The following is a 14,152-nucleotide window of genomic DNA, read 5'->3' as shown; positions in this document are numbered from 1 at the left end:
CACGCAGTCGATAACCTGGTGTATTCATTAAACAAAGTATTAAAACCTTGTTACAATTCGAATCCCCAATTAGTTGGAATATTTAACTTCGGGTATAATAATAATTTAACGAGGACACTCGCACTTTATATTTATGACTGATGGACTGTTATGGACAAAAACTAGACGGACATATTAAATAATCCAGGACAAAGGACAATTAACCCATGGGCATAAAACTAAAATCAACACGTCAAACATCATGATTACGGAAGTTTAAATAAGCATAATTCTTTTATTTCATATTTAATTTCCTTTATTTTATATTTAATTGCACTTCTAATTATCGCATTTTTATTTATTGTTATTTAATTGCACTTTTAATTATCGTACTTTTTAATTATCGCAAGTTTATTTTATCGCACTTTTATTATTCGCAATTTCATTATCGTTATTTACTTTACGCTTTAAATTTAAGTCTTGTATTTATTTTATATTTTACATTAGGTTTTAACTGCGACTAAAGTTTTAAAATCGACAAACCGGTCATTAAACGGTAAAAATCCCCCTTTATAATAATAATATTACTTATATATATGTTTGTATTTTTATAAAAGTAAACTAATATAGCGTTGAGCTTTGTTTAAAGATTTCCCTGTGGAACGAACCGGACTTACTAAAAACTACACTACTGTACGATTAGGTACACTGCCTATAAGTGTTGTAGCAAGGTTTAAGTATATCCATTCTATAAATAAATAAATATCTTGTGTAAAATTGTATCGTATTTAATAGTTTTTCCTAGTAAAATATAAACTATTTCGTATACCTTAGCTTTAACATCAATAGGTCAAAACCTCGCAACGAAATCAATTAATATGGAACGTTTATAATCAATATGAACGGGACATTTCATCCGATACAAGTAGTCCTCAAATTGCATCTTCCAAAATCCTAACTCTTTTCCATCAAACTGATCGATTCTTAACTTTTCCATTTTCTGCCGTCGTTCACAAATCGAACCTTGAGCTCTGAATACCAGTTATTAGGATTATGGGACTCAAACAACGCAAGTGAATTCAGAAAATCACTCACCCACAATAATAAACGAAAGGAAAGAAATGCGAAAAGTGAATCGATACAAGTAATTTAACGTGGTTATATGTAATCGTTGTGATTTCTTTAGTCCATGGCTAACTAGAGAATTTTTATTGATATTTTCGTGCTCAAGGGTTAAAGGTTACAGAAGTGCAAAATGAAGACGAATTGGAATCAAACGAGAAGTCCTAGTCGAAAATTAATTCTGGCCGCCCAGTCCCTTTCTTGCGATCATGAGTTATTACCACCCTCTCGCGAGCTTATGATCGAAAGTTCCAGCTTCTCTATTCATCATTTCGCAAGCACGAGCTTTTGTTTTGCAAGTCGTGAGATTAAACCTTCCTTGTTTCAATTCTTCTTCACACATTCAACAGAACTCATTATGTGAAGATTTAAAGGGCGAGCACTAAAATGGGAAAGGTTTTCAGTGTCATACACCAACAGTTCTTTTTAATATCATTCTTTTGCCGAGTATGTCATTTTAGAGAGATTAGGAACATTTGTAATCTTGTATCATCATCACATGACGATGAACGATGAATATTCAGATGACGATGATTCGTACTTAACATACAGTATCAAATGTTCAGTCAACAAAACTCTATAGATACTAAGCTGAATATATAGAATATGAAATCTCATCATATAACAGAAAACAATAACAACAATCACAGACGATGAAACAGAAAACTATAAGACTACTCTTAATCATGACACCCGTCATACAACCACATTTTGCCACATCAGCGCCACCTCAACAACTTCTTCCTATCACTTAACTCATCACACTCCTTAATATCAATGACATGCACATTTACCATCAAATGGACCCACATAAATTAATTATTTAATACAATGTACAACTCTTTATCCGTATTTTACAAATAAATAAAGCAAAGTTGCGTCCTTCAACATTGCTATGCAACGACATGTTGGTTCGCAGTCATCCAAGGATGCTCCAGTGACATGATGCTAGCAATGGAGTCTTCCAACGGCTTTGAAGACTAATCTCAACGGCGCTCCCGTTGAGAGTAGTCTAAATAAAATCTATAAATAATATTTCTTTGGCTCATTTTTTTATGTTCATATTGAATGCCGATGCAGTTCAATTTATTTGTATATCTAACAGTACTTTTATTCAGTATAATAATTTGCTGTAATTTAAAATAAAAATAAAAAAAGATGAAATATGTTTTGGTGTATGACTGTAACAATGGGTACTATGAATATGCCAAGGTGGTACATGTTTGTGTCCATGAATGTGAATCCTTCTCACCTGTAACATTTAAGTATGCAATTCATTAGATCAAGATAAGCAAGAAAAGTAAGAATTTATGACTAATCGTCATATTTGAATTCTTCTCATATGTAATTTGACATAAATAAGAGATAAGATTTGGTGGAATAATCACCTTCAAAAGTGTACACTAAATTCACATAAATATCAACATTGCTTGATCAAATGGACCCCAAGTCAGACAAATTGTGTGAAATTAAGACCAATAGCAGACTGCCATGTGGCATAGCGCCAACGTAAGGTTAAGGATTGAAGGTATGTCAATTAAGTCTAAATTTCATGTCAACTTGTCCTCTTAAAAACAAGCTGACCATTAAGAAAACTTGAAAAGTTTGTAATGTATTTGTTGATGTGGAAATCCACTATCAAGAATCTTTATCAATTTAGGTGAAAATCAATGTGATGTCATATGGTGCAACCCGTTTTCACAAATCATAACATTTAAATGAGAGCTAAAGAACTGTTTTCAACGTGTACGAAAAAACAAGCGAAAACGACCGTACTCAAGTTACATTCTTGAGCTTTTCAATTTGAAAGATACCCTACTTGATCCAAAGTTATATAATACGATGGTACTTCAGCCATCCTAATTTAATATTACTCAGATAAAAAAAGACACAGCTTAAAAAATCTCATTGTTACACTATTTTTTTTTATCTTACAGTTTTACCCTTATTTTTTACCATGTTTTTTGTCTTGTACGCAAAAGCTAAGGCTATGAAGGTACGTAACCTTATTATTCTCATCTATTGAAAGCAGACTATTAATTTGAACAGCTTAAAATTAAATAATGAACTATTAATATGAGATAGTCGTGTCATGAAAAGAAAAGGAGAAAAGAAACATTAAGATATCGTTCCACCGAATGCCGAAGGAAAAGTGCCACTATCACATATAAATTTTAGAGATTAAAATTAAAGTCACCTCAATTTATCAATTAGTTTTTTTAGATTATCCATATTTTAAAATGGTTTTATAGTCTACCTAAAATCATATAAATTTATATAATTTTCAATTATACCAATCATGCATAAAAACTCATTTAAATTTTTTTAAAAAGATATACTTGTGTATTTAAAAAAAGAAAAAGTAATATAAATAATGTTTTCAAGAAAAACATGGTTATTTGTGTTTTTTACATTTTTCTATTGAGTACTTAGGCAAATTTGGTATAAAATGAATTAAACAGAAATTTAGATGGCATATTAAAATCTTTCACAAATATAGATATAGATTACTTATAATAACGAAACGATAAACCTATGTGACCTTTTGATATATAATTCATAAATTTTAATAATTGATGAAAGTGAAGATAGAATGTGGACATGAAAGAAGTACACCAAAAGCAACAACGAGTTTTCATATTATTATCTTTGTAGTATTTTTATATAATATGGTTTTTTTTTTTTTTTTTTTTTTTTTAAGCAAATAGAAGGATGACTTTTTCATGTTAGATTAAACAAAATTTTGGACTTTTGTATACTATAAGACATGAAGAATTTTGTTTACAGTAAGATTCTATGTTCCATGATTGTTGATGGAGATAAAAAGGTAGAGTAGACTAGTAACCATACTCTAAGTTTTCACACTCTGTATTTAGCAAGTCTTTATCCATTTTCCTAACGTATGATATATACGGATCCGACCCATGTAGGACTCGGTATGCTAAGTTGAGTACATAAAAGTTTATAAAACTTTATCGACATATTTGTCATTTTTAGTAAAACTTTGATGTTATGGAACCTGAATGTAAAAAGGTTCGCTTTATAACTTTAAATTAGACGGTTTGAAAACACTGAGCCAGTGAGCCCACAAATTTGATAAGGTCAAATGACCCGAAAAAGTAACATAAGTTACCCAATTTGACAATTAAGGTAACAGCCAATTCGCATAAGCCCGAAAAGGATTCCAATTTTATTTTTGAGCAAGAAAAGGATTACGTGTTCAAAAAATTTAAAATTGAGGTAATCTTCGTCAAATTCACTAACGATCATTAGTTAAAAATACACAAATGGTCCTTACAATTTTTTTAAGATTGCACCCATCATCCTCTTCATCATCTTCATAATACACGATTTGTTCATACAAATTAGGCACAAAAATACGATCAACAACATCAATCTAAAGCTCGTTCATGATCAAATTACATAAACATAGTGAGATTCATGAGGATTCGATCAATTTCATCACCTTTGAACCGAAAAATGAAGATTAATCATTTTAGAGAGTTTTACTCCTCCAAATGACGATCTGAGAAGTGTTCTGGAATCCTCACGACTTGATTTTGCTACGTGGATCATCATAACAAATGGAGAAACATCAAATAATTAATAGAATCGAAGTCAAACTTTATTCGTTTTCGATCAACAAATCGATTCGTGATTTCTGCTATGTTTCTAGATCGATTAATGCTTGACGAGTGTTAGTATAATGATTTGTAACATATTTTGTGAAAGAGTTGATTTCTAAAAGTGTCCGAAAATTGAGATCAATTTTGGTGTTCATATGAAGTGTTCTTCATTGTTCATCAATAACGAAACTGGTGACAAATTAATTTCTTTTGGACTCTCAGATCTATCGGACGAGCTGGACATCATTTAATTTTCAGATCTGTATCAAATAATTACAATCAAGATAAATTGGTTTGAATATGAGTGGATTTTGACGAACACGATGATGGTTGCTGCTATGATAAATGGGGTTTTGATTGATAAATCCAGCATCCAAATGGCAGATCTGATATGTATTTAGGCATCGGTGAAAATGGGGTTTAGATGAGTGATGTAAGTGGTTGCTACTATGATATGTAATTTTGTATTGTACAGGGACCAATTTTGTACAAGAACCAATTTGATTACAGGACATATGGTGCAATTTTTTTTTCTCAAACTTCAGGGACCAATTTTATATTTTTGACTAACGGCTGTTAATGCATTTAACGACGATTACTTCAATTTTAAAATCTTTTAACGCATATTATCTCAAATTTAAAACTTTTAAACACGTAATCCTTTTATTGAGCAAAAATTAAATTTTAGTCCTTTTCAGGCTTGTGTAAATTGGGGGTTACCTTGATTGTCAAATTGGGTAACTTTGGTTACTTTTTCGGGCCATTTGCCCATTTGATAACTGATGGGTTCCGAACAATATCAAAGTTCTAAAGTGGCCGGATGAATGTATTTTCAACATTATATATTAAAAAAATCTTATGTTTTATTGAAGATATGTCGTTATTATTCTATATATCTAAAAGATCGAGACCAAGTGAATGGTTAAGCTTAAAAGTTTCACAAATTCACAGCAAACTTTTCATTTATTATAATTCAACCACATCCTTCATAATACTTAACTTTATAATCTTTATAAACTTACCACAAACTTTTCACACATTATAATTTAACCATAAAACTTTTCACCCATTATAAATCAATCAAATTTTTTTTTACTATCTAATAACTATTCATTATTATTGTTGTTATTATATTATTACTATTTTTATTATTAAATCACATAATTTACTTTATTATTGTTTAACTTTTTCTCTTATTACAAATTAACCATGTAACTCATTTTCTAATAATTGTTTTATTGTTATTATTATTATTTTTATTATATATATATATATATATATATATATATATATATATATATATATATATATATATATATATATATATATATATATATATATAACATAAATAGTTTTTTCTATTTTATTAAATAGTTTGTACCAATCGTTGATGTCTCACTTTATTGATTGAGCATTTGGGTCTTCTCTTTCGACAAGACGAAAATTAAAACAAAAAATGATGAATAATTATTTTCACGCTTATTACAAATCAATTACATAACTATGTTGAGTCCTTCCTCGACAAAACGAAAAATAAAACAAAAAAGATGATAAATATTTACTTTTTCAATAATTAGCTATGTAATTAATGTTAATCAAGAGTGAAGAACCGGTGCAAAGCCAGGTCACCCAACTAGTTACCACTATTATTAGCATAACATAACTAAACAGTAGGTGATTGTCGGTAGGTGAAGAATAGGCGAATAAAGATGAAAACTATCAACCATGTCTTAAAAATAAAAGATAATAAATAAATAAATTAAAATGTTACCTCTAACGACCATTCTATTTAGGTATTGTCACCAATTTGAACTTCATTTTCCATCTCTTATAAGAGAAAAGTATGATCCAATAACCAAAAAGAGAATAACATTAAAAAGGGACAATATGACCTGCATATAATATAACAAACAATCATTATATACCAACAAAAACTCACAATAAACAAATATGTTTTTCTTAAATTGTGTATTTTATTCGATAAACAATATTTTTGTGACAAACGTAAGTAAATTTTTCTTACGTTTTTGTGTGAAGATGAAAAGTCTTTCTGAGGAGGAACATAACTTTTTCCGCTAAGGTTATAGACCAAAGTGCCATCAGGATAATAATATTCTAAGTTCCGCTCTGTCGTGAAACCAGGCTTTTGATTCTCGTTAAAAAGGGCACAAATGTAAATATCAATCGGTTGTGAAGGACGTGCCGGAGTACCTTGCCCTTGTTGCATTCTCTGCATCAAATTTCTATTATATATTCCCGCATTCTCTATTGTTGCTCCAGCTTCATTTTTATCGCCTTTAGAGGGCCAACCCGTTTCATAAATTTTAACTTCAACATCGGTGTGACCCAAAGCCTTAATAGCAGCATAAACCGCATCAATTTGTGCATACAACATATTATCATACTTTAAATTCGTATTTGGGTCAACCGACCCATTGTTTGGTTCAAAGAGTACGTATTCCAAAGGAACGTGTGGTATGGATCACTTTTGTATGAAAAATAAGGATACGCGTTGATGAAAAATGGCGAGGCAACTTGAGCATGAAAGTCAAGTATCGGTTTTATATATTGCACCATACTTTCTTTAAACGAACCTTGAGAAGGAGGGAACGAAGTAGGTAAAATTTGAAGAGAATGAGATGTAGTTATGTAAATTTGTTTGTTTAGTCCAAGATTTACTAAAGCGTGATACATAGTTTTCATTGCAGGTAATAAATGTGATGCTAATTGAGCATCTGCCCCTCCTAAAACCTTGTTTCCTACATTGATGCCGGTGATCTTTGTTTGTGAAATATAAGATTGTACGTTCTTTTGAATCCATGTTTGCGCTTGTTGAGGATTTTTCATTTTTTGAAGGTTTTCGTTACCTAAACCAATGATGAATTGGACATTGGTTCGTGCAAATGCTTCTAACACTTTAGGTTCGGCGTCACAAATTTTTACTCTGTTAATGTTTAACGAATTAAGGAGGCCGGGTACTTGCGAAGGAGATGGAAGATTGTCAGCAATTCGTCCATAGTTAACCCCAACTCCAACGCCGTTGATACCAAAAAATAACTCTAGCAAATATAAAATTCAGTAAAATACAAATTAATCTAAATTATAAACCGAAGATTATGAAAACTAGATTCAAGAAGCATAAAATACATTAATATCAAAACTCATCATCAGCAAATGCGTCTTAAGTACATGTGGAAAATGTGCAATCAAACATGACCCATAATTTTGAAAGGGCCCAAAATTTGAAAGTCCTATATAATTATGTATTCATTTATATATTTTTTTCATTATCAATCACGAAAATTCATTTATCGAACAGTTTATTCGCACGTGAGCTTCTTATATTATTGATACATTTTTAGTATTACCTATCTTTTTATATGTATTAAAAATTAAAGATTTCACGTTTATAATGGTCAAACTTTTTTTTCTTAAGAACCTTCGAGAATAATGAGACGACTCTAATCATCAGATACATCAAATAAGTCCCAATAGTTATAGACAACATTCATATAAAAATTGTAAAAAAACTGATAAACATGCAACTTTAACAACTTAAAATAATTTGAAAAGACTTGACTGCCGATAGGTATAAATACAATATCCAATAATTAGTTCCTAACCTATATGTGCAATCACAACAATTAATAGTTAGTAAAATTATATCTTAATTCTCACACACTACTTTTTGATCTATCTACACATAATTTACTATTATACCCTTAATTATACTATAGAATAATAATATAAATGAATTAAAATGTTGTGTGCAAGAATCACTTTCCAAAAAATAGTTATATTGTTAAATAAAATTCTAAAAGATAATAATAATAATAATAATAATAATAATAATAATAATAATAATAATAATAATAAAAATTCTAACTCTCAAAATCATGATTGCATTACCATTTTAGTTTATGAATTTGACAACTATAAAAAAATAATGCCAAAATGTAAATTTTGTCTTAACTTTGTGACAAAGAAAATATATTTATAAGCTTAGTTAAAAACATAGGTGGAGATAGGGAGTTGCATGTGAATGTTTTGTCACTTTCAACTCTTCAAAGAGGTCAGTTATAATGTATTAAAAATTGTAAATTGATTGCTAACATCCGCTACCTATGAATATTAACATCTATAAGGAATTAAATCACCACAATGTGTGGGATGGATATCATTAATATTTATAATGAATATAATCTTGGAGGATAAGTAAATGTACAACAAACTATCCTTAATACTAGGAGTACAATTATGTAAACAAATAACTACGTATATTTATCGCTAATACCCCCTCAAGTGAAGTGGCGGAGGAATAACACGTAACTTGGTACGAAAACTCTCAAACAACGGTCTCGGTAAACTCTTCGTGAATATGTTCGCAAGTTGTAATGTGGTAGGAATAAACTTAGTGTAGAGACGACCAGAGGAGACAAGTTCACGAACAAAATGATAATCAATGTCAATGTGTTTTGACCTTCGATGAGAAATCGGATTCTGACTAAGGAATAAAGCACTCTTATTATCACACAAAATAGTAAGGTGATCCGGTGGCAACACATGCAGTTCTCGTAAAAGATGAGTAATCCAAATAATTTCAGCAGCAGTATTAGCAAGAGCTCTGTACTCAGACTCACAACTGAAGGGAGAAACAGTAGGTTGTTCTTAGCACTCCACGAGACAAGATTACCACCCAGAAAAATTGAGTAACCATAAGTGGATCGACGAGTCTCAATGCAACGAGCCCAATCCGCATCGGAATAACCAAGTAAGGAAGGAGTCGGTGAGTGATGAAACATCAGACCATAAGCAATAGTCCCTTTCACATAGCTAATGATATGTTTGACAGCAAGAAAATGATCAACCGTGGGTGCATGAAGAAACTGACTCACTTGATTAACCGCATAGGAAAGATCAGGTCGAGTAATAGTAAGATATTGTAATGCACTAACTAGAGAGCGATACAAAGTGGGATCATCAAAGGGTTTACCAGCCAATGTAAAATTCTCAGCCGTAGGTAGAGGAGTAGGAGCAGGTTTAGAATCAAGCAATTTTGCACGTGTCAGTTTATCATGCGCATACTTAGACTGGCTAAGAAATAAACCAGACTCCGTATAAAGAACCTCTAAACCAAGAAAATAACTTAGTCGGCAAGATCTTTAATGGCGAATTCAGTATGTAAACGAGAGATAAACCGGCGGATAGTAGAAGCATTGTTGCCAGTGAGAATTAAGTCATCAACATAAACCAAGAGATATAAAAGACACGAGCCATGCTTATAAACAAAAAGAGATGGATCAACGCGACTACAAGAGAAGCCTAACTGGACAAGAAACTGACTGAGCTGTTGAAACCAAGCACGGGGTGCTTGCTTTAAACCATAAAGAGCCTTCTTGAGACGACACACATGAGTAGGAAAACGCGGATTAATGAAGCCAGGAGGTTGATCCATAAAGACAGTTTCATTGAGATGTCCATTAAGAAAAGCATTTTTAACATCTAATTGATGCAATGGCCATTTATGAAGAGTGGCCAAAGAAAGAACAATACGAACAGTTGAGGCTTTAACAACCGGACTAAAAGTGGAAGAATAATCAATCGCGGGAACCTGAGTAAATCCTTGAGCCACAAGTCGAGCCTTGAGAAGATCGACAGAACCATCCGCATGGTATTTAGTATGAAACACCCATTTAGAACTCACAACATTTACATGTTTCGGTCGTGGAACCAACTCCTATGTATGATTCTGATGAAGCGCATGCATTTCGTCTCGCATAGCCGCAAACCACTCAGGATCTTTTGCTGTTATTTTGTAACTTTTAGGTGTAGAGGTGGCAAGCAAAGCACAATGAAGAGGAGAAGATGAAAGATGCGCAAAGTCAACAATATATCTTGGTTTAAAAATACCCGATTTAGAGCGAGTAGTCATAGGATGCGCCGAAGTAGAAGGCACATGAGAAGAAGCAGCTAAGTCTGAGGAAGCTGCCATAGGTGGCTCGATGGGAGCTGCCATAGGTGGCTCGATGAGAGCTATCGTAGGTGGGTCAGGTGAAGTGGAGACAGATGTAGTAGTAACTGGAGTAGATGGTACATGGTCCGGACATAAAGCACATGAAGTAGTATCTTGTGATGGCGGGACAGAAATATCATGTGTCTCATTAGCAAGAGGCGCAACATGCATGGCCTCATCATAATTGGTAAAAAAAAGAGTACCAAGATTAATAGCGGGCATAACACCGGTGTAAGGAAACGAGGACTCGTCAAACTGAGCATGACGAGTGATATATGTACGTCCACTAGCAATATCAAGACAACAGTAACCCTTGTAATTTGCACTATAACCAATGAAGACACATTCAATACTACGTGGAGCGAGCTTGTGAGGAGAATGATCACGTAGATAAGGAAAAACACGACACCCAAATGTACATAGTATATCATAATTTGGCATAGTATTAAACAACAGCTCATAAGGAGATTTATTATCCAAAACAGGTGACGGCAATCAGTTAATAATATAAGCTGCCGAACTAAAGGCATCGGTCCATAAAGTAGCCAGAGTATGAGCATGAAACATCACAACAAGCCCTATTTTTGTAATATGACGATGTTTTCACTCAGCCCGGCCGTTTTGTTGAGGCGTATAAGGGCACGAGATGCGATGATGAATACCATTATCAGTCAATAATTTTCGCACGTTGACATTTAAAAATTCAGTACCACCATCACTTTGAAATACTTTTATCTTACGTTCAAGCTGATTTTGAACAAGGCGTACAAATGCATTAAAGATACCAAAAAATTCAGATTTGGTTTTCAGAGGATAAAACCAAGTGAACCTGGAAAAATCATCAACAAAGATAGCATAATAGCGATAACCGTTAGTAGAAGTAACGGGAGCGTGTCCCCATAAGTCACAATGAATTAAATCTAATGCATGTAAAGAACGTTTCTCATTATTATTAAACGACAAATGTTTACTCTTAGAGAGTTGACAAGGAGAGCAAAGACCCGGTTTCGGCAAAATTGAAGTTACCGATAACCGACCTATTTTATTCAAAAAAGAAAATGTACTAAACGAAACATGCCCTAAACGGTTATGCCAAAGTTCAAAAGATTCTCGAAGCTTGCTTGAGCGTATCCGTGCAAGAAAGGCTTTTTGTCCGCGTTCAAGCATATAAAGATCATGATTACGCCTTCCCGTTGCTAGAATTTCCTTTGTCTGTTGGTTCTGAATAACAAATGTATGATCAGAAAACAAAACATCAACAGGATTGTCAGTAGTTAACTTGTTAACAGGTAAGAGATTCTTTGTAATAAAGGGTACTACAAGAACATCAAATAATTTTAATTCCGGAGAAACAAAAGAATGACCAATATGGGAAACAGGAAGAGTTTTACCATTACCAAAAGTCACGGTTTCATTACCTGTATACTTAACTGCCGAATCAAGATGAGAAGATGAAGATGTCATGTGAGTAGAAGCACCAGAATCAACATACCAATCCGCTGTATTTGGAGAAATTTGGCAGTTCGAATGAAAAGCGTGTGCAAGGTTCGCATCCATAGTCGGATTCCTAGCCGAATAAGAGTAATCAGGACAAGTAGAGGCATAATGGCCGTCTTTATGGCAAAGCTGGCAGTGTAGTGGGCGTTTAATGTAATTTCCACGACTACGTCCATGGCCACGAGATCCATTACCACGTCCACGATATGAAGAATTAGAGTAACGTGGACTGGAAGAACAGCTAGCAGAAAAAGCAGCCTGTGTTGTGACCGAAGATTGGACCGAGTTCAAAGAAAGCTCATGGCTCTCAGCCTGAGACATAAGTGCACGAAAAGTAGCACGTGGTCGAAGAGCACGTTGTGTAGTTGAAAAAGTTTCAAACCCTGCACCTAAACCACATAGATACCAATGAAACTTATCTGCATCATCTATGGAGTGACCAAAAATAGTCAATTGGTCACATATCGATTTGAATTTCTTACCATAATCGGCAACTGATGAGTTCCCTTTTTGAAGTTGTCGTAAAGCATCACGAAGCGTGTGCATACGATCGACTGAGTCACAGCTGTACGCATCCTTAAGTGCAGTCCATACTTCTCTTGCGGTTTTTAACCCAAAAACAACAGCCATGGATTCTTCTATTAGAGAAGATTGAAGGATGATAAGAGCAAGCTGGTCGCCTTCAATCCAACCGATGTAATCGGGATTAGGAGATGAAACACCATCTGCGACAATAGTAGGTGATGGTTTAGGTAAAGAACCATCAATATAAGCAGTAAGCTTTCGGTAGGCAAGAAGAGGCTCAATTTGATGACACCATAGAAGATAATTTGAAGAAGAGAGCTTAATTGTAAGCATATGAAGAATGGTATTCATGGATAAGGAACCATCAGGTGAAGAAGAAGAAGAAGATGTCGATGAAACCATGGTAAAACCCTAACAGCCGATCGGTTTAGTTGGGAGAAAAGAAGAGGATCGAATTTTTAGCTGATACCATATAAGGAATTAAATCACCACGATGTGTAAGATGGATATCATTAATATTTACAATGAATACAATCTTTGAGGATAAGTAAATGTACAACAAACTATCCTTAATACTAGGAGTACAATTACGTAAATAAATAACTACGTATATTTATCGCTAATAACATCCCTTAAATATTAACATCCCTTAAATATGAACAATATATAATATTTTTTAATTATTTGATTCAATTGTATACGAAATATATATGAAATTTTTATATTAATATTTAATTCTTGTGAATTTCTTTCGTTGTTCGTAAATTCTGACTTGGCCTGTGGTTAAAAAAAATAACAAAAACCACAAAAAAATAAAAAAAAATAAAAAAATAAAATACATTTATTAACAATAAAAAACAGTAATAAAATCCACAAATTCAAATCATATAAAAATAAAAAACTAACATACGAAAGTACACAACCAATCAGTAAAACTAAAACAGAAGAAATGTAATTCACAACGATATTAACAAGAAGAAATTTAATTCAATGAATTTACAAATTTACTTGATAAGGTGAATAGCAGAAAAGAAGTGTACGGAAGATAGCAGCCATAGAAATTTTACACACAATTGTGAATCACTACCGCTACTCCTTAGTGATCCTCAGTCGCCGGAGAAAAACAAAACTCAGAGGGGTTATGTGATGACCCAGAAATTTCTGACCAAATTTAAACTTAATCTCTAACGTTTCTGACACGATAAGCAAAGTCTGTTAAATTGAATCCCAAAATTTTAAACTATTCAATTACCTTTCGATTGTTCTCAACGATTCGCGAACAATTATATGTAAATAGATACATATATATACTATAACTTGAAAATGTAACAAAGTGTTATGAATACGATACTGTGCATTAACCTTATTGGTTTGATTATCTGATTAATAT

The 14,152-nt window shown here is 32.7% G+C and overlaps 1 pseudogene; it reads right to left on the bottom strand.

Moving 5' to 3' along the window:
* Positions 1–1,755: 1,755 nt before the first annotated feature.
* Positions 1,756–13,818, bottom strand: LOC139877441 (glucan endo-1,3-beta-glucosidase 14-like; annotated as a pseudogene).
* Between the last annotated feature and the right edge of the window lie 334 nt (positions 13,819–14,152).

This window comes from Rutidosis leptorrhynchoides, chromosome 11 (assembly GCF_046630445.1).
Source record: "Rutidosis leptorrhynchoides isolate AG116_Rl617_1_P2 chromosome 11, CSIRO_AGI_Rlap_v1, whole genome shotgun sequence".
Classification (NCBI taxonomy): domain Eukaryota; kingdom Viridiplantae; phylum Streptophyta; class Magnoliopsida; order Asterales; family Asteraceae; genus Rutidosis; species Rutidosis leptorrhynchoides.
The sequence above is the reverse complement of the archived record's forward strand: the minus strand, read 5'-3'. Positions and strand labels throughout refer to the sequence as shown.